Source organism: Artemia franciscana, chromosome 7 (genome assembly GCF_032884065.1).
Source record: "Artemia franciscana chromosome 7, ASM3288406v1, whole genome shotgun sequence".
Classification (NCBI taxonomy): Eukaryota; Metazoa; Arthropoda; class Branchiopoda; order Anostraca; family Artemiidae; genus Artemia; species Artemia franciscana.
Window position 1 is genome coordinate 22,522,821 of NC_088869.1, and position 7,841 is coordinate 22,530,661.

The 7,841-nt window shown below is 39.1% G+C and overlaps 1 protein-coding gene across 1 annotated transcript in view; it reads left to right on the top strand.

Moving 5' to 3' along the window:
* Window positions 1–7,841, top strand: part of LOC136029004 (uncharacterized) — an 80,672-nt gene that overhangs the window by 26,074 nt on the left and 46,757 nt on the right. The window lies entirely within an intron of this gene.

Sequence of the window (7,841 nt, forward strand, 5' to 3'; positions counted from 1 at the left end):
ATGACTTCTAATACAACGCAACTTTAAAAATCGCACACGTACAAAACATGTAACGGTAAGAAACTTGCCAGTTTACGAAGGGACTTAGACTTTGCCGACACTTCCACCTCGGGTATCATATCCAGAGGATCATGTATATTATAACGGTTTAGCAATGAAGAATTTCTTTCGTGGAGCGGCATACGTAGTAAAAATTTTAGGTACTTGCAATAAGCTGAACGAAGCTTCAATTTTTCTGTCACTGTAAACCACTCCCATAAAGGTACGATATGCAACAGGTGTGGCAGAGTGATAGCTGAATAGAATCTAGATGGTACTTTTCTGTTAAACGTAGCTTGCAAATTGCCACGGCGGTGGTGGCGTTGCAAGCAAGGATGCTCCCCCCTTCCGTCCCTAGGCAGTAGAGCAAACCCGCCAGCACACCTCATAGTGGTGAGAGGGTGTAAACGTCACCTAGCTTCACGCCAAGCGAGTGACGGCCAACGTGCTCCGGGTAACCCGTAGGACTGGGGCCCCTGCGGTTAATAATACCCAAGAAACATCCAGAATTATGTTGAATATGTCTAATATGAGAGCGAATTTGCCTACGGCATTCCCGGCATTAAGCGATGCGTCGAGGCTGGTGACCTCGTCGAAAAGTGAGCTAGCTACCATACTATCAAGGAGACAAGGCCTGAATATCGGCTGGTGGAACCTCTGTTCCATCAAATGTTCACTAACGCAAGCCTTCGTAGCTGAAGAATTTTATTTATATAACCTGGACATACTCTGTGTTTCAGAGACAAGATTAAATGGACAAACGACACTTGACCTAATAGCCCCTTTGGGTAAAAAGGCCATACTATTCAACTGTCCCAATGGACGGATCCGGCCTCGCAGGAGTGGGAATAATCATGACACCCAAGATCGCATCGGGAATCCTTGACTATAAAGCAGTGTCTGACAGAATTGTGATGGCCCGTTTAAAAGGTCAGAGTAATAACCTGACAATACCATCTGTATATGCCCCTATTCGTGACGCCCCTGACCACTTGAAAGACAAATTCTACGCCGACCTCCAACTGACTCTGAACAAAATTCCTCGTAAGGACATCCTCGTGATCGGTGGTGACTTCAATGCCAGGATTGGCACGAGACTAAACAATTCTGAATGGGCCTTTGGCAACCACGGTTTGGGCGACCGGTGCATTAACGGAGTTAGACTTCTCATGTTTGCTATGCTGAATAATCTCAGTGTGGCTAATACATGGTTTAAACACAAACCTTGCCACACTTACACTTGGAGATCCCGAGATGGTCAAACCCGCGCCCAAATTGACTATTTACTCGTTTCTCGTCGCTGAAAGTCAATGATTGAAGACTCGAGAGTATACAGAGGGGTGGACACTGGATCAAAAAGTGGATCCGACCATTTATTACTAAAATCAAAAGTTCGATTCAGACTCAGCTCCAAAAACGTATCTGCACCTAGACGCATCCTAGACACAACGAAACTCAAACTCCCTGAAATCAAAGAGACCTTTATGCTCGAACTTACAAATCGTTTTACGGCGTTGCAAGATAATGACCGAGAATGTAAGACCAATCAAGCAATATCTGAGACCGAGACAAGTGCCATGACCGAGCAAGAAAATTTTAACCCATCGCTAAATATAGAAAAGCGCTGGATAAAGTTCCGAAATCAAGTGAAAGAGGCAGCTACAGAAATTCTCAGAATAAGGGACAAAAAACTCAAAAGATGGATTTCTCAGAAGACAATAGAGCTGTCTTTAAGGAAGAAACAAATGACTGATAAACACTTTGCTTCTTTTAAAGCACTCCGCAAAGAATGTCAAAAATCTGCTAAGGCAGACAAACAAGCATATTGGTCTAATGTAGCCTGTGAAATGGAAAAAGCTGCTGCACGCAATGATTCACGGAAACTCTACCAGCTCCTAGGAGAATCAACCGGGAATAAGAAGCAAAGATCTACCCCCACGCTACTTAGTAAGGACAACAAGCTTCTCACGAGCAAAGAAGATCGCATCGAACGATGGCTTGCTCACTTCCAGGAGCTACTTCCCCACCAGAAAATGACCACAGCCAACCCATTCCATCCCACAGCAGTTCTGAGTCACCTTCCGTGTATGAGGATTGCGATATCGCCCCTCCAAGCAGAGAAGAAATTATACATGCCATAAAACTATTAAAAAATAATAAAAGCCCCGGCATTGACGAATTACCAGCTGAACTTCTCAAGGCCCTTCCAGAAGCGGCTATCGACGAGCTCCACAACTTACTCACGGATGTCTGGGTCAACGAATACATTCCTGAAGAGTGGAGGACCCCTATAATAGTTCCTATATTTAAGAAAGGGCATCGAGCCGATTGTAAAAATTATAGAGGAATTTCCCTGATACCCATTTCTGCAAAAGTTTTCACAATAATAGTATTAAATAGGTTCAGAAATATAAGAAATGATCGGACGAGGCCAAATCAAGCAGGATTCAGACCTGGTATGGGATCCTGCGATCATATTTTTAGCCTGAGACAGATCCTGGAACACCGCCTTATACACCAGCAGGAAACAATACAAGTCTTTATCGACTTTGTAACGGCTTTTGACTCGGTAAAGAGAATTGCCATCTGGGATGCAATGAGGGATAACAGAAACACTTTTTTGCTAATAGTTATGACAGCTTTTCGAATAAGCTGTCATCAGTCAATAATTAGTAAATCTATAGTTCATTGATTGGTTTTATTTTTTCGCAAAATTCTGAAAATCTGCATTTCGATTATTTTCTTGATTTAAGTAAAAATCAGATATGCCCCCACCCATCTCCATTGGTAAAAAGAGATGGATCGACGTGTATTATTATCTGAACCTGTCATGAAAAAATTGGGGTAGCAAAGTAGCAATGCTTCTTAACAATTTAAAAAAAATTTGGCAGATTTTGTCTGAAAATTCCATTTTTCATATCAAGATACTTTTTGCTCAAAGAAAAGCTATCAAAACACCAAATGTATGGTAAAGTGTCAGCAGCTTTTGGAGTTCTGTCGAATTCTGCTATTGGCAGCTTTGGAACTTTTTCCACACCTGCCTTTGAACTTTGAACTCATGTATTTCAGATCCTTATCAGCAAGATTTATTTATTTATCATCCGACTCCAGCATTTAAATAAAGATCTAATAATTAATTAACCTTCTTTCCTCCTCATCTTCCATGACCAGTACGCATATGAGAAAGATGGCACTTCTCTTTCCGATTAGGAGACGTAGCTGGGGTAAATAAAATATATTTATCCAGTTCCAATGTAGTCAAAATTTGCCCAAAATAAAGTTGTAGAATGATAGGAATGGGAAGGAGACAGAGCTGTACCCGTTTTTTTTTTTTTGGGGGGGGGTGTTTTACACAAGGCTTTTTTTCGGGGAAGATTTTACAAAAAAAAACTATAAAAAAAGTAAAAAATATGTTTACATCCATTTTTGTTATATTTTTATGAGTCAGCCAAACATTTCGTTTTGCTGACCCCCCTTCCCCCTGGGTACGGCTTTGGAAGGAGGTTTATAAAGTCAAAGTTGAACTATTGGAATGTTGTCCGGTTGTGTTGTATTGAGGGATTTATGCTCCCTGATTGAAGATTTTTTATGAACTTGTCAAATTTTCATTTCGACTGGAAAATGTCAGGTTGGTAACCCAGTCATATTGAATCTTCACTGACTTCCGCCAATATTTGTTCAATTTGAAACCGAGGCAGGGTATTTATTTAAATTCCACCTCATTGCAATGTAAGTTATTTGTCTAAGTTCAATCGATTGATTTCCATTTGCTCGTATAAGTTTCAAAAAAAAAAAATCCGTGATTCTGAGCATTTTGAAATTATATCCTGTAGTTACCAAAATAAGGTCTACAGTAATTAAATAAGAAGTTTTTTTTTTTTTTTTTTTTTTTTTTTTTTTTTTTTTTTTTTTTTTTTTTTTTTAGGTTTCGACGAAGAAATGCCTTTCTCATGACTTATTAATACTGTTTGTATATTGAAATAACAACTGTTTTACCTTCAATATCAGAACATATTTCGATTTCAAAACTCAAAATATGTAACGGTTTTGAGTTCAATGTGTCATATGGCTAAAAGCTTTGTTGTATCGATTGATGACGTCAAGAAAGGGCTTAGTATCTCTATAGGTCCGTCAACTTTTCTCAGCTCTAATAGATTTTAAACGGTTGTTTTTTAAGTGGCTTACTTTAAAAAATAAATTATAATTTTTTTTCTAATTGTGTTCAGGTGTGTCATGTATATTAAATGAAATCCCAGAAATTACAAAATCTTGGTACCGCAAATTCTTGATCCCTTGTTTATATCAGTAAGGCAGTAAATATATTAGTTTCTAACTGGATTTTATCAATGATTTAGGACTTTCTAGTGCTGATAGCATGTAATTAGCCCTTGGCGACCTGGGCGATAAAGCGACACTATCTATCCACAAAGAGGGGAGATAAGAACTGTATTGTTCAATGATTAACCTTGACTAATTTGGGGTGGAACTGTTGTAACTAACTAGGGATGAGATAAGCTTTGTACCGGACGTTATAAAGTACGTGGGAAATCATTTACCTGTGCAAAGAAAAATCTCAATACTTTAATGCGGCAAATTTGTAATTCTACGCTTATTTCCACTAATTCTTGAAGAATATTTCAAGGATAATAATGAACCTGAAGCATCAATGTAACACTGAGATCAGTAACAGTAATGGTGTTGCTGCTGTATTATCATGCTATATAACAATAACGGTTTTAGGCATCTTAAACTGGGGGGAGGGGCAAGATATACAAAAATTACAATTGTGACAGTTGTTTAGTCAATTAAGTATCTTAATAGGAAGGTAAAAATATAAAATAAATACATTTAATTAAAAAAAAACTGGAGGGGAGAGCAGCTGCTTTCTACTCTGCCCAGGACTAGAACCGCCACTGTATTTGACGGTCAAATTTTTCGAAAATTTGCCCGGCTAAAACTTTCTTATTCTTGCCTACTTCTATAAAACGAATTTTGAAATCCTTGGCTACAAAAAAAAGGTTCAAAGCACAGTTGTATGGAAACGAGCCTCATAGGACATCAATGGCCTGGTAACGTGTTTCTTTATTAAAACGGGCTAAAACATCCTTGTTCTAATAAAATTCAAAAAAGGAGCCTGTGATTAAATATAGTGGTTGGTTAGGGGCATTCCAGAGCATGAAATATCTACGAATAATAAATTTCTGACATAGCACAATAAAAAAAGATCATGAAAATATCTTCATATAGAAGGGAGGAGCTTAGCAATGAATTCCGCTTCTTATGAACGATACAAAGGAGTTCCTCTCAGAAAGATTGAAACATTCTTGTGTATACTTTTATAGTTTCTTTTCAGTAATTTTGTGTTATCTATAATTGTGAAAGCGTATCACTACAGCGCATATTTATTTATATAGCATCCATGAAGATACTGATATCAAGCAAAGATAAACCGTGCTTCAACGTAAACTCAAAGAAGGCTATAACAGCAAACTAGAAAGAACACAAATGCTGGCTTTTTGTCCGAGTGAAAGTGATCGAGTATGATTCATGAAAGCGCGTAGTGACGTTGTTCGTGTGAATTGCGAATCCAGTTCACACTACAAGGAGAATTATGCCACCAAAATCCAAAATGCATCCGCAAAAATCTATTGGAGAGTTGTCAAAATAATGTATGCCATTGTTAAAATTAATATTATTTTCCCTCTCTTCAGACGAACGGGATTACAATTCAAGATTTTCAGGCAAAGACCGAAGCTCTTGGCAAGGCTTTTGACGAATTTTTAGGGTTTGATGACAAAGGCAAGAAAGCCCCTGACTTTCCTCATCGCACAAATACCGCCTCAACCGTGTCCACTACTCTTCTCCAGAAGTCCAGATAATATACGATACTTTGTCTGCAAAGCACTGTAGTGCTGAAGTACCCGGCCCTCTCTCATCACTCTCCCACCTCTACTTTCGCTCTAGATCCCTCCCAAGGATACGGAAGTCCATTATCGTCATATGTGTTCTCAACCCAGGTACCGACTTTTTTCTAGACCTATAAACCTCTCTTGTATTGGTTAGGTCTATGAGGGCATTTCCAATAGAAACCTTCACACCGAGGACGCGTAATAGGGAGTTTGCTTAAATTAGTTGATTCAGCGATTAAACTTGCAATTTTTAAACAAACACAATTCGAATATTTATGTCATTAATTTTATCCTAGCGATTACTATTCGATAACGACGGTTTTCAATTATGTTACAAATGTATTCCGCTTAAAAGTAGGAAATAAATAATCACGTATGCGCCTTGCTCAGTGCTCTTCCTAGAAAATACACCATGAGCAAATCCTGATGGTTGGGAGTAAATCCTGTACAAAGCTCATGAAAGTGCGTAGTGACGCTGTTCGTGAGATTTGCAAATCCTGGCCACAATACAATGAGAATTATGCCACCAAAATCCAAAACGCATTCGCAAAAATATGTCGGTGAGCTGTTAAAAGAATCGTGCCATTGTCAAAATTAATATCTATTCCCTCCCTTCAGACTAACGGAATTATAGTTCAAGATCCTCAGGCAAAGACCGAAGCTCTTGGTAAGGCTTTTGCCGAGTTTTTAGGTCTTGATGCAAGGAACGGCAAGCAAGTCCCTGATTTTCCTCATCCCACAAATACCGCCATCGACCGCGTCCACTACTCTTCTCCAAAGGTCCAACGGGTTCTATGGTGCCTTGATGTAACAAAATATCTGGTTCGAATAACATACGAAACGTTGTCCGCAAAGCACTGTAATAAAAATAGACAGAAACAAAAAAAAGGAGTTCCTCAAAGAAAGATCGAAAGATTCTTGTGTGTGCTTTTATAATTTTTTTCTTCCATAATTTTATGTTATCTATAATTGTGAAATTGTATCACTGCGCCCCATATTTGTCTATATACCATTCATGAAAATACTGATATCAACTGAGAGTTACCACAAATATCTAACCGCTTCCTTTGAATATTAATGTGCTTTACGGTTCTCGCGTAGAACTCACAGTCCGCGATAATCCCCGAGTAACAAACCCCGAACTTTTCAGACCGCTAGGGCCTGGACTGTAAAGGTCAGCGGTATAAAATTTCTTAGACAAACTTCGCTTAGCAAAAGGTACCTGCATACCAGAGGTTAATGTGAGTTTGGGCACTTTTGTGATAGGTTTGGTTTGAATCGTGAAGATAGCTTTGAATTGGCTTTGATGGCTTTGATACTTGCCCCATAAGTTCCAACTGGATTTGGGTAGTTTTGGGACAAGGTTGAAGAAGCGACGCGCGTCTTTGAAAATTATCATTCCCGTGTCTCATTGGTCCGAGGTGCTTTTACTATAACTTCAAGCCGATCGATGAGAAAGAAAACCTAACTACATTTCCACTGAAAAGTTAACGATGAAGTTATAGGGACCACAGGGTCACATTTTCCTCCAATTAAGCAGATTGAAAATTCTGGTATGACTCCAGTTCAAACAGAGTGTCACCTGCCCCCTTTTTCCTAAAAGTGGGTAGGGGTTGCTGGGAGATGTAGACCCACTCAGGTTCTTCAATCATACAGATTGAAAATCCTTGCGATATTTCGGCTCAATCAACTAACCTATCTGCTAAAATCGTGTCAGTGGCAGCGTCTGAGTCAACGATCATCTGGTCGACTTTGGTTCTTCAGTAACATAAATTAGATATTTGAGTGATTCTGCTAAAACAAGGTGCAATCTACCTTTCTGCAATAAAATTGTTGGATAGAGAGATGGAGGGGGAGAAGGAGTTGGAGGGGCTAGGGACCCTTTGTGCCTCC